Here is a 12,713-nt window from a genome sequence, read left to right as displayed (position 1 = left end):
ATCTACCGCACAAATTCTTCGGCACGCCACATTAATTCCACCACCATTTCCAACATCAAAATGCACAGCCTCAACCTTGTGCATTTAGAAAAAAAAAATCATAAAAAAATGACACAAAAACCACCACCAATTGATTTGGAAAATAAAGGTATGCTGATCATAAAATTGATAAATTATAAAGTTGTTGATTTTTGGGTTGGTGATGAATGACCAAAACCCATAATCCCAAAGAGAAAATCCCCAAGACAGACCTGGGTATAGACAAAATCTCCAGGAAAAAATCTCCAAAAAAAAAAAAATCTCCGAGCGAAAATCCCAAAATTTCAGATGCGCAATTTGTGTATCAAGCAATCAAATCGCGCGCGCGGTTTGATTGCTTGATACACAAATTGCGCATCTTCATTTTGGAAAGACCTATTTTTACTCATATTTAATTGTAAGCTGTGATAACTTGCCTCAAAAGATTATGCTTAGTTCAACTTGCTGTATCCTTCCAGTATTTTAGAATCATTGTTAAGGCACACGAATGGTAGTTCCAACAACGAAGGTTCATGTGACGGTTGTTTACATAATTTATTTTTTGTGTTCCGTTTTAAAAGAGGAACCTTTATGATTTTAAAATTGTCGTGTTTAGACCTGATTTTACTTTGCCTTACAGTGTTTTTTTATCATTCTATTACGTTTTTGTTTTTGCTATTTGGAGATTTTTGGGGATTTGGAGAAAATGGGAGAAAAAATTATTTATTGGAGATTTTGTCCTTTGGATCCCTTTCCCCATGGAGATTTTGTCCATGGGGTCAAAAATTTTCTGGAGATTTTATCCGATTGAGATTTTTTTTTGGAGATAGTGTAGGTTTCCCTTGATTTTTCTGTCTTTTAGTGGCGATCAATTCCAGACATCATTGACTGAGTTTACAGCAGCTTCAGCCTTGAGCATTTAGAGAAAAAAATCAAAACAAGATACAAAAACTACCACCAAAGTGCAGACTGCAGAGTATTTTTTTCTTTTTCATTTTTCTCAACTGGCCAGGCCACAGTCGCGTGCCCAAGGATCTTTTTTTTATGTATTTTGTTTTCAAAAAAAAAAACTATTTTGTGTTTTTCCAATAAAATATTAAATAATAGTTGTTTAAAAGAATTGTTTGTTTGTTTTGAAGATTTTTTATTTTCAGATGAAATTAAAATATGGATTTTAGCAGTACGGATATAAACCCATGAAAGTGCTCCAAATAAGTACTTAAAAAGTACAAGTTTCAGTGCTTTTTCTGTAGGTAAAAAAGTACTGGAAAATGTACATCAGAACCACTTCCAGATGTGCTTCGCTGATGTACTTTTGAAGTACATTTGCCTGTACTTTTAATGGAGGGGAAATTTATTTCATCTTGCATGCAAGAAAGAGATAGATGCTTCACGTATTCTTATATGCAGAAAGTATATAACTGAGTTTTTTCCCGAGCTCCTATCTTTTTTCAGTGAAAAAGAAGTAGGTACTTCTTTTACGTACATATTTCACCGGTTTTTTCTGTAGTTCTGCGTTTGCTGGGAAAAGTCTACAAAAATTTTCTTTCATTTTTAAAAATCAGCTGTGGGGCCCGCGATGAGTTGAAGGGGCCCTTTGGTCACTAAACAAATTTATAATTGATACAAAATAATAAAAGTTTTCTTTCATTTCTAAAAATCAGCTGTGGGGCCCAGGATCAGTTGAAGGGGCCCTTTGGTTATTAAAAAAATTTATAATTGATACAAAATAATAAAAGTTTTCTTTCATGAGTTGAAGGGGCCCTTTGGTCATTAAAAAAATTTATAATTGATACAAAATAATAAAAGTTTTCTTTCATTTTTAAAAATCAGCTGTGGGGCCCGGGATCAGTTGAAGGGGCCCTTTGGTCGCTAAACAAATTTATAATTGATACAAAATAATAAAACTTTTCTTTCATTTTTAAAAATCAGCTGTGGGGCCCGGGATCAGTTAAAGGGGCCCTTTGGTCACTAAAAAAAATTTATAATTGATACAAAATAATAAAAATTTTCTTTCATTTTTAAAAATCAGCTGTGGGGCCCGGGATAAGTTGAAGGGGCCCTTTGGTCATTAAAAAAATTTATAATTGATACAAAATAATAAAAGTTTCAGTTGAAGGGGCCCTTTAGTCATTAAAAAAATTAATAATTGATACAAAATTTTCTTTCACTTTTAAAAATCAGCTGTGGGGCCCGGGATCAGTTGAAGGGGCCCTTTGGTCATTAAAAACATTTATAATTGATACAAAATAATAAAAATTTTCTTTCATTTATAAAAATCAGCTGTGGGGCCCGGGATGAGTTGAAGGGGCCCTTTGGTCATTAAAAAATTTTATAATTGATACAAAATAATAAAAATTTTCTTTCATTTTTAAAAATCAGCAGTGGGGCCCGGGATCAGTTGAAGGGGCCCTTTCGTCATTTAAAAATTTTATAACTGATACAAAATAATACAAATTCTCTTTAAAATTTAAAACCAATCTTTTAAAAATTAGAAATCAGCTGTGGAGCCCGGGAAAATTATAATTGATACAAAATAATAAAAATTTTCTTTAATATTTTAAAGTTGAAGGGGCCCTTTTGACATTTAAAAATTTTAAAACTGATACAAAATAATAAAAATTCTGTTTAATATTTTAACACAATTTAAAAAATTAAAAATGTTGGGCCCGGAACCGGTTGAAGGGGGTCCTTTGGTCATTAACAATTTTTATAATTGATACAAAAGAACAAAAATTCTCGTTTTTATTTAAGCATAATTTTGTAAAATTAAAAGTCTGCCTTAGGACCCGGAGTCAGTTAGAAGGATCTTTTGCAAATTTAACGTGTAAAGCAATATGTTTTATAATTTAAGAAATCTTGTCAACATTTAAGTATTAATAGTTAGATATAGGCCCGGGCTGTATTTAGGCCCTTTTAGTGATAAATAGTTATAAAAGCAATATTTTTTTTATTAAGAAAACAAAAAAAAATCGTATCATGTTAACATAATTTTGAAATAATAACGACCAGGTTTTGGGCCCGGCTCCATATAATACATTAAACTTTCCAAATATTAATAATCCAGTCAAATAAGGGTTTAACCTCGGAATGAATGTTAGTAGAATTTTTTTTTTGCTCAATATCTTCCTTTTGCCATTCTATAACATATCTCAAAAGTCTAGAAAAATCTCATGTCCGCTTGTCGCGATTTCAAGGTCAAATCGCGAAATGCAGATTTTCAAAATTAGCAAAAATAGGCTATGGTATTATATACACATTAGAGTGTCCCAAAAAAATTAAAGTTGTTTTTTTTTAACGCATACCCTCTAATTATTTTTGAATCGTGTTAAAACACGTATAAATAAAATTTCATGTAACTAGGACCACAGCAACCCGTGCCGACTTGCGTTGATACATGTCAGTACTTGATGATTTCGCCGTATCATAATAATATCGTATTGGTGTTTAGTCATTACTTGTTTGTTTTCTTAGTGAACGCCGTTAATGATACAGCAGAGAGAGCAGTTAAATTGATGCAAGATTTCCATTGCAAAATCACCGTAGAAGAGGAACAAAAGCAATTTTTACTGCGTTGCGTACAGGAACACAGACTAATGTACCCTGACTGTAAAAAGAAAACTTTAAAAAGAAATTACAATAAATAATGTGCTTTTGATAATAAATAATATTCTTTTAAAAATGTATATTTAATACAAATGAATATTGTTTAATTTAATAATAAAAAAATGTTTTAAAATAAAATTTTTTCCTACAATTCCCATACATTTTTTTTTTAAAGTTTGGCATCAAGTCGGCACGGGTTATCGTTATCCGATTTCTATAATATTCTATATTTTAGTTATTAGGGTCAATTAGAAAAAAATTAAAGGGTATGCGTATTCAAAAACGAAAAAAAAAAATTCGCCCTTATAGGCTGGGACACTCTAATACACATATGATACATGATTTCAAGGTATTTTTTAATGCTGATTCCAAAAAGTCTAAAATCAAGACAATCTGACGTCTCTGGAAAAAGTTATACCTGTTTTTCATCTGTCAACTCATATTATTATAACAGTTTCAAACTTACTGCCGAAAAACCCTAAAAAGTTATGGTAGATGAACCAAATTTTGCATGAAGATTTAAGAATCCATCATTATTAAAAATCAAAACAATCCATTACAAAAAATATACATACCTACGAAATAATGGTATTTTTTTATGGAGGGTCAAATTTTAGGATATGCACTAAAGAAGATTCTTGTTCATCTTAGGAATAAGTGCTAATAGGCTAATTTTTTCATTTTAATTGTTTTTTGGATATTCTTTAACTACCCTCAAAAATCTAAAAAAATCTCATGTCCGCAAGTCCTAATTTTCTTGGTTTGAAAATAAGGTGCAGATTTTAAAAAATTAATAAGAGAAGTTTAAATTTTTATATGTATACCAACATAAGCGACATGATTTAAAGGTATTTTCTAACATTTATTCCAACAAAACTCACAAACAAGTCAACCTGACCATCCCTGAAAAGTAATGCACCTTATTCATGTTGATCTGACACAAATATCTGAAGTGTAGTTTTTCAATTTTTTAAAATCTGCACCTTATCTTCAAACCAAGAAAATTAGGACTTGCGGACATGAGATTTTTTTAGATTTTTGAGGGTAGTTAAAGAATATCAAAAAAAAAATTAAAATGAAAAAATTAGCTTATTAGCACATATTCCTAAGATGAACAAGAATCTTCTTTAGTACATATCCTAAAATTTGCCCCTCCATCAAAAAATACCATTATTTCGTAGGTATATATAGTTTTTGTAATGGATTGTTTTGATTTTTAATAATGATGGATTCTAAAATCTTCATGCAAAATTTGGTTCATCTACCATAACTTTTAAGGGTTTTTCGGCAGTAAGTTTGCAACTGTTATAATAATATGAGTTGACAGATGAAAAACAGGTATAACTTTTTCCAGAGACGTCATATTGTCTTGATTTTAGATTTTTTGGAATCAGCATTAAAAAATACCTTGAAATCATGTATCATATGTGTATATAATACCATAGCCTATTTTTGCTAATTTTGAAAATCTGCATTTCGCGATTTGACCTTGAAATCGCGACAAGCGGACATGAGATTTTTCTAGACTTTTGAGATATGTTATAGAATGGCAAAAGGAAGATATTGAGCAAAAAAAATTTCTACTAACATTCATTCCGAGATTTACCCCTTTTTCTCCTTATTTGACTGTATTATAATCTTACATTGGAAGATGTACATGTAAATCAAATTAAAAATTTAAAAGAACTTCAAGAAATTAAATATCAAAATAACGTAAAGCATATTATATCATTATACAAGTATCACAAAATTAATTATTTTAATTGCAATTTCACTATTATATTGCAAAACCAATGAAATCCAAAAATTTAAAATAAAATTATAGATACTCAGGAGAGCATCAAACTTAAGGAGGTAGAGGTTACGTTACTAGAACACCCTCACATAACAAAATTATAACTCCGAAACACCCTCTATCATTATAATGAAAGATACAAAGTATCTTTCATCTTTCAATAACAAATCAAATGTAATGCGATCACAAGAAATAAACAAAATCAAACAAACAAAAGTGCATGTCAGGACATTTCGCCTTAAGCATCTTATAAGTGGGACTCATATCCATTAATTGAAATTCCAATAGATTTCTAGTGTCAGCAATTAAATAAGACAAAGGAAAGCAAACGATCGTCAGTGGAAGATACATTTGCTGATGTCACATACAGTGGCGTATCCAGAAAATAATTTGGAGGGGTCTGGATCATTTTTCAAAAAAAATTTAGAGTGTAGGTACCTATTATTTCTATTATTTTTTATTCATCTTTGATCGAGAAGGAAGCGCTGTGCTGCGGTACTGAATGTGGTATATTAGCATTTAACTACTTCGTACTACTGTCTCCTCCTTTCACATTCAGAGTACCTAGTGTTTTTCAAAGTTCTTGTGTCCAAAATTGTTTACAGATATATTCCTTTACGTCTATAGTTTTTGAGCTATACTCATCACAATGTTTGATATATAGGTACGCCCATGTTCCACAATTTGACCGAAAGTGAATTCAATTTACTTTTCAATTTCACGAGAAATGAAATATCAATATATTCTTTATTTTTATCGATTTCAAAAACTTCGAAATTGCTTCGAACTGTCAAAACTAAAGGATCTTTCATTTTTATTTTGTTTCTAAAGTAAAATTACTGCTGCTTTTTCAATTGCAGATTCATTGAAAAAACCCCCGAATTACAGAAACATAGTGAATTGAATTCGATCAGAAAATCTAAATGAGTGATTAAATGCAGAACACCTAATTTCACTTTCGGCAAGTGAGTGAATACGCAAAAAGTGAAATGCAGAACGTGAAAGTCTCAAAAGCTAATGAAATTTGAATGAAATTCTTTTTGATGTTTAATCCAAAATATACCTACTATATAATATGTTTTTTCATAATATGTTGCTTTTTTAATCAAAATCAGAAACGCAAACTGGAATTTCCATAATGATTTTGAGATATCATAAATTTCTATTTCCTATATCTTTGAGAAAAATATTATTTAAAAAAAAGTAAATATACTTAAGACGATCAAATACAACGTTTTCAGATTGCGTTATAAATTTTGCAAAATTTAAGGGTCAAAATACTAAAAAAATTATCTGAAGGATTCCGAATTGGACTAAAATCCGAAAAAAAACTACCCCAACCCTCAACGTCAGCTAAGGCTCTTACTCAAACAAACACAAACAGTCGTTTCAGAATCTGGAGGGTGCTCGAGCATCTGTGCTGCCTCTAAATCTCTGAGATTTACGAACAAGTTTCAGTTAATCATGCACATTATGATGAAATCAGATAAATAATAAAATGATCTTGAAGGCTTGGGAGGGGGGGGGGGGCTCAGCCCCCCCCCTCAATACGCCACTGGTCGCATATAATAATAATAAAAAGGGTTGTTTTGACCATTGTCATTTTCAGTCTTAGTTCAACGTTCAGCTGAAGATTTCCCCCCACCAGGGGTAAGGGATCGGAAGCTTATTTAATAAATAATATATTAAATAAAATTCTTGTGTTTTTATTAATTGTTGTGTATCTATGAGACAGAAGTACACTGCCGGTCATCTGAATACGTCCACTTTTTAGTTCATCTTATTTTCAGCCTGTCTCGGTATTTATTGCAATGGTACATCTTTTTTACATACGTAACGAGAGAACATCTTTATGCGCTTAGTTTAGGAGAAAAAAATTGTCTTAGGGTCTACCGTTCTTCTCACACGGTATACGAAAGTAACGAGTAACGATATTATTGATGCGGGTACTAGTATCAATAGTAACGTATACATACATGCGTGTACTCTATTAAGGCCCCAACCCATAGAATCCGTTGCGTCCGTTCCGTTAATCGATCCGTGAAAGGGTTGACCCATAGAATACGTCGTACGACGGATTGCTTTTTGACAGCTCACTTCAAATTCCAAGGTGTGTTCGATATTTTATCGCTGAATGCACATTCAGCGATAAAATATCGAACACACCTAAATAATAAAGTTCTGATGCAAAAAATTGTTAATTACACTGTGCAAGTTTTTTGAAAAAAATTTTTGAGACAGGTGCGCGATTAACTGTTTCGCCCTATTTCAGACCCGAGAAATCCATTGGCATCATTAGTTTTTCGATTTATCGGTACGACTTCGAACAAAACTTTTTTTGAAAGTTTTTTTCAATTATTTTGAGAATTTTCCACTGTTTTTAGTGATTTTTCAATCAAACAGTGTTTATATTGCTAATACTTCTGCTCAAACGTTATTTGCTACCAGTAAAAAGACATTGTAAACAATTTTGAACAATTTATTTAAAAGTTTAGTGATTTTTTTTGAAAAAATTAAAAAAAAATCGAAATTTTTACATTGTTTATCGTTTTTTCGCTGTTGTTGTTCTCTTTTGCACAAATACATTGCATGTTTTCCATTAAAAATTAATTTAACTGTTGATTTAGTGTTGGTTAAACTTTGACATACTATCGATAACAAAAAAAATATCGAGTATATCGATACTTCACAAAACTATCGATAGTTTCAATACTTCCAAATTATTTAACCACAAGGCTACCGATACTATCGAAAGCTTTGAAATTAATTAAACACAATTTGAACTACAAGTTAAGTTTTCGTTTGACATTGGATGTAAACAACGAATTAACATAGTGTTTGGTAGATATCGATAGTTTCCATTGTCGATTGTATCGATAGTTTTAAGAAAAAACTATCGATAATATCGGAAGCCTTGTGATAAAATAATTTGGAAGTATTGAAACTATCGATAGTTTTGTGAAGTATCGATATACTCGATATTTTTTTGTTATCGATGCTATCGATAGTATGTCGAAGTTTAACCAACACTAAATTAACAGTTAAATTAATTTTTTATTGAAAACATGCAATGTATTTGTGCAAAAGAGAACAACAACAGAGAAAAAACGATAAACAATGTAAAAATTTCGATTTAAAAAAAAAAATTTCAAAAAAAATCACAACTTTCAAATAAATTGTTCAAAATTGTTTACAATGTCTTTCTACTGGTAGCAAATAACGTTTGAGCAGAATTATTAGCAATATAAACACTGTTTGATTGAAAAATCACTAAAAACAGTGGAAAATTCTCAATATAATTGAAAAAACTTTCAAAAAAAATTTTGTTCGAAGTCGTACCGATAAATCGAAAAACTAATGATGCCAATGGATTTCTCGGGTCCGAAATAGGGCGAAACAGTTATTCGCGCGCCTGTCAAAAATTTCGACTTGCACAGTGTTATTATCGTGGTTCTTTTTTATTATTAAAATAAAATGCGCCAATAGATTTCATGTAGGTACTACTCTCCAGTTAAAAACAATTTTTAATAACAGGTTATAAGTTTTAAGTATGACTTTGGAAAGTAAAATTAAACTCTACAACAGAATTTAGATATTTAATTGATATATATTATTAAATATATCATTAAAGGTTACTTTTATTACAATTTCTTCACAAATATACAATGAAAGTTCACAATTCATAAAATCGGAGAAGAAAAGAAAACAGTTCTTAGTTCTGAAATTCTCCGGAGTGCACTCAAAAACAGAAAATCGAACTGGTCTATTGTTGACAACCAATGTCAAAGGATACGACGACGGATGAAAAAGTAGAAAGTTGGGCTACTTCTTCCGTTGAATCCGTCCGTCTCCGTCCGATCCGTCGCTTATGGGACGCTTCCCATAAGAGCGTATGTATTTTATCGAGCTGTCAGTTGAAAACTTCGACTTGAGAGTTACGTTCCTCCCATAGCGGTACAAAAAATCCCAAAAGGCATATCATTTATTCTTGTTTTTTGAAAATTTCCTTCAAAAGGAATTTTTAATAAAGGGTTAAAAAATTCTTAGTGGAGGCGCAAGCCCATACTAAAAATATGTGTATAACATCTTTCCTCCGGTGATGATGGCGCATGAATAATCTGTGGCGTCACTTCTGTTTGTAATTATTCAATGAAAAAACGAACTACGTACGACATAACTGAAAACAATAGATTTTTATCTGCACGGAGAAAAATGAATCTTATAAAATAATTAAAGTATAATGCTCTAGATTTCTATTATAATTTTTTATTCGATTGGTATATTTGACTTTGACAAATCAAACGTCATAAGCTTACGACTCTATTTCGATATTGCACAGATGCGCAAGAAAGAACGAAAATGAAAACGGTTATCATATATCTACCTTGTTTCATTATATATATGTACATTAGACTGATTCAAATTTTTTTTTTTTGTTCAAAGTATTGTTGTAAATATTGTTGGAAATGACGAAAAAAAATACTGTAAAAGTTTCAGCCCTTAATGTTAACATTTAGTACCGCCGCATCACAAATTTCTATTTCCCATACGATTTGTATGGGAAAGATTGTGTATTTGTGTTTAGAATTTTTTATCTTTTTAATGGTTCATCAAAAATTCTAGATTTAATTAATTTTCTTGTATAAAATTGAACGCTCTACAAAATTGCATTTATAAAATTAAAAAAAAATGGACGCGAAAAATTGATTAAAATAATTTTTAGTTGAAAAAATGAATAATTCGAATTTATTGAAGAAATCTAATATGATAGTATTAGGGGTTTGAGAGTTATATAAAAGGATCTGTGAAACCAAAACACAACATAGAATTCAAATATTTGAAAATTTTGCCAAATTTTTTGAAAAACCTAATAATTTCGTCAAAAAATCAGAAAAAAATGAGAAAAAACTACTTTTTATATTTTAAAGAAGGTTTCAAGTTCAAATCATCCTTAACGCATGAATTTGTTTTATTATTAGGTATAGCAAATTAAGTAAATTGGCCTTATCGCTAGATCAAGAAAAAAAAAAAAGAAAAAGAAGATTAAGTACTAAACAAGATATTGTAATTCAAACCAGAAATATGGAGGCACATGTTTTTTTTTCTCCGTGTGTCCTTACATGTTGCACCCTTATGGCGTGTGGAAACAACCCTACGAATTGCTTATATAACTCTAATGCGCACAGTTTATGTATAATGTATGTGTAGCGTATGTAGGTAAAACAAATAAATGAACACCAAAGGGATGATTTATACCGAAGGGATGAAAATATTCAGCATTAATAACATAAGTAAGTTCCTCCTGAACAGAGGCGGATTTACAAACAAATTTTCAAGGTATAAGCTTTTCAGTTTTTGCCGCCCTTGCCTAGGATTCGTAAAAAAAATCGAACTCGAGATAACAATTTTACATGACATTACGATGATGGAGAATGCCAAAAGTGATGGCAATTCTGTCTGTCTTTATATACCTCGAGCTACAGCCTAAACGAGTGAAGTGATTTTCTTCAAACTTGTTAGTTAGCAGTTTTTGGTGATTCCCTAGAGAGGAAATTGAAATTTTTTTTGTCACCAAAACTAACGGTACCTGCCGTACAACGAAAATAGAAAAGTAAATTTTTTTCAAAAACGGCACCAACGATTTTGATTAAATTTTTTTGTATAGTATTATACATTAGAGCCAACTTTTGAAATAATAAAAATATTTTTTGTACCGTTATTAACGATACCTGTCATAGAACGGATTTCAACGAAAATTTTAATGCAAAAGCGTTTAGATAAAAATAATATTAAAATTTTAGAAAATTTTCAAAAACGCATTTTTGGATTTTTTAAAAATATTTCAAATTTTTTTTTTGAAAAATCAAGTTTTTGAAAACCTGTTGGTGAAAAATTTTTAAATTTCGTTTTTTTGTGTAAATTAATTGATTCTTGAAAATGACATACCAACTTTTTTTTTGAAAAATGTTAGAAATTTTTTATATATAAAAAATTATTTTTTAAAAAAAAGGCTCTAACGATACTCAAAGCAATCTCAAAAAAGTCAAATAAAAACAAAATTTTTATTTTATAAAATTTTACCCTAAATATCGGCTCTTCCTCCACACCAAAATTTTTTTTTAATTTCTATAGAGCCAGCTCTTAAAATCTACAAGTAAACTAACATATAAAAGTGCTTTATTTCGTGCATTTTATTTCAATGTGTTTGAGTTCCGCATTAAAATGATGGGTTGCCCGAAAACCAGGAGTCACTTCGGTTAAACCATAGGTTGGTTCTTAGCATCATGAAAATCTTGGGTAAAATCACTATGTCGCGTCATTAAAATCACGGGTTTCCCCGATAAACGGATCACTCCGAAAACATCCCGAATTACTTTGGAAAAATTACATAATCTCTACACTTAAAGAAAAGGTCGCTGCTGTACGATTGTGTTTTTTTTTTTGCTAAAATCATCTTCTAATCACGTATTGCTTTGGTAAAATCTTCGGTAGCCGGGAAAAAAATAAATCATGGAACGTGTCGTTTAAAGCACGGGTTGGCCACTTAAACCAATGGTAGGGTTAGTTCGGTTAAATTAATGCTTTGGTTGCCCCCTTAAAATCACGAGATTCCTCTTTAAAAGTCACGGTTTTCAGTATCAAAGGTATCAGTAAAACACTGATACCTTTGGTAAATCGCTGGTTTTTTGTACAACTATGTTTTTCCCAAGTAAAATCACCTCAACTTTTTCAAATATGTACATATATGATAGCTTCATTAGTCCTTCTTATTTTCACGTGAAAACTTCTAAGGAACGTGATTATAATCACACGAAGGTTAAAATATGGTTTGTTACGTGTAGTTGTTCAATTTTTTTAGCGTATTTTTTTTTTAGATTTTCATAAAAAAAAAACAAAAACAATTGAATTCACGGTTTAAAATTACACAAAAAAAATCACAAAATGTTATGTATATGTATAAACTAGCCAGTTCGTAGCCTCCAACCAGTAGTTGGACTGGCATGTATGGGTTGGTAGTGAGAAAAGGGGAATACATTCACACCTATTACGTAAATCGTTTGTTATAAAACGACACAAAAAACGACTCGCTCTTTGAGCCTCAATTTTGGCGTCCAGAGCGAGTCGTTTTTTGTGTCGTTTTATAACAAACGACTTACATAATAGGTGCGAATGTATAAAGCAATTATCGTGTCACAGGAAAGAGGGGTGAAGAGCGAAGGGGAAACAAATCGTAGCTCCCAGAGCAAGTCATTTTAGTATACAAACGACTTACGTGATATGGGGGGTTTTCTCA

The sequence above is a fragment of the Episyrphus balteatus genome, chromosome 1 (assembly GCF_945859705.1).
Source record: "Episyrphus balteatus chromosome 1, idEpiBalt1.1, whole genome shotgun sequence".
In the NCBI taxonomy this organism is placed as follows: domain Eukaryota; kingdom Metazoa; phylum Arthropoda; class Insecta; order Diptera; family Syrphidae; genus Episyrphus; species Episyrphus balteatus.
This window is presented reverse-complemented; position numbering follows the sequence as displayed.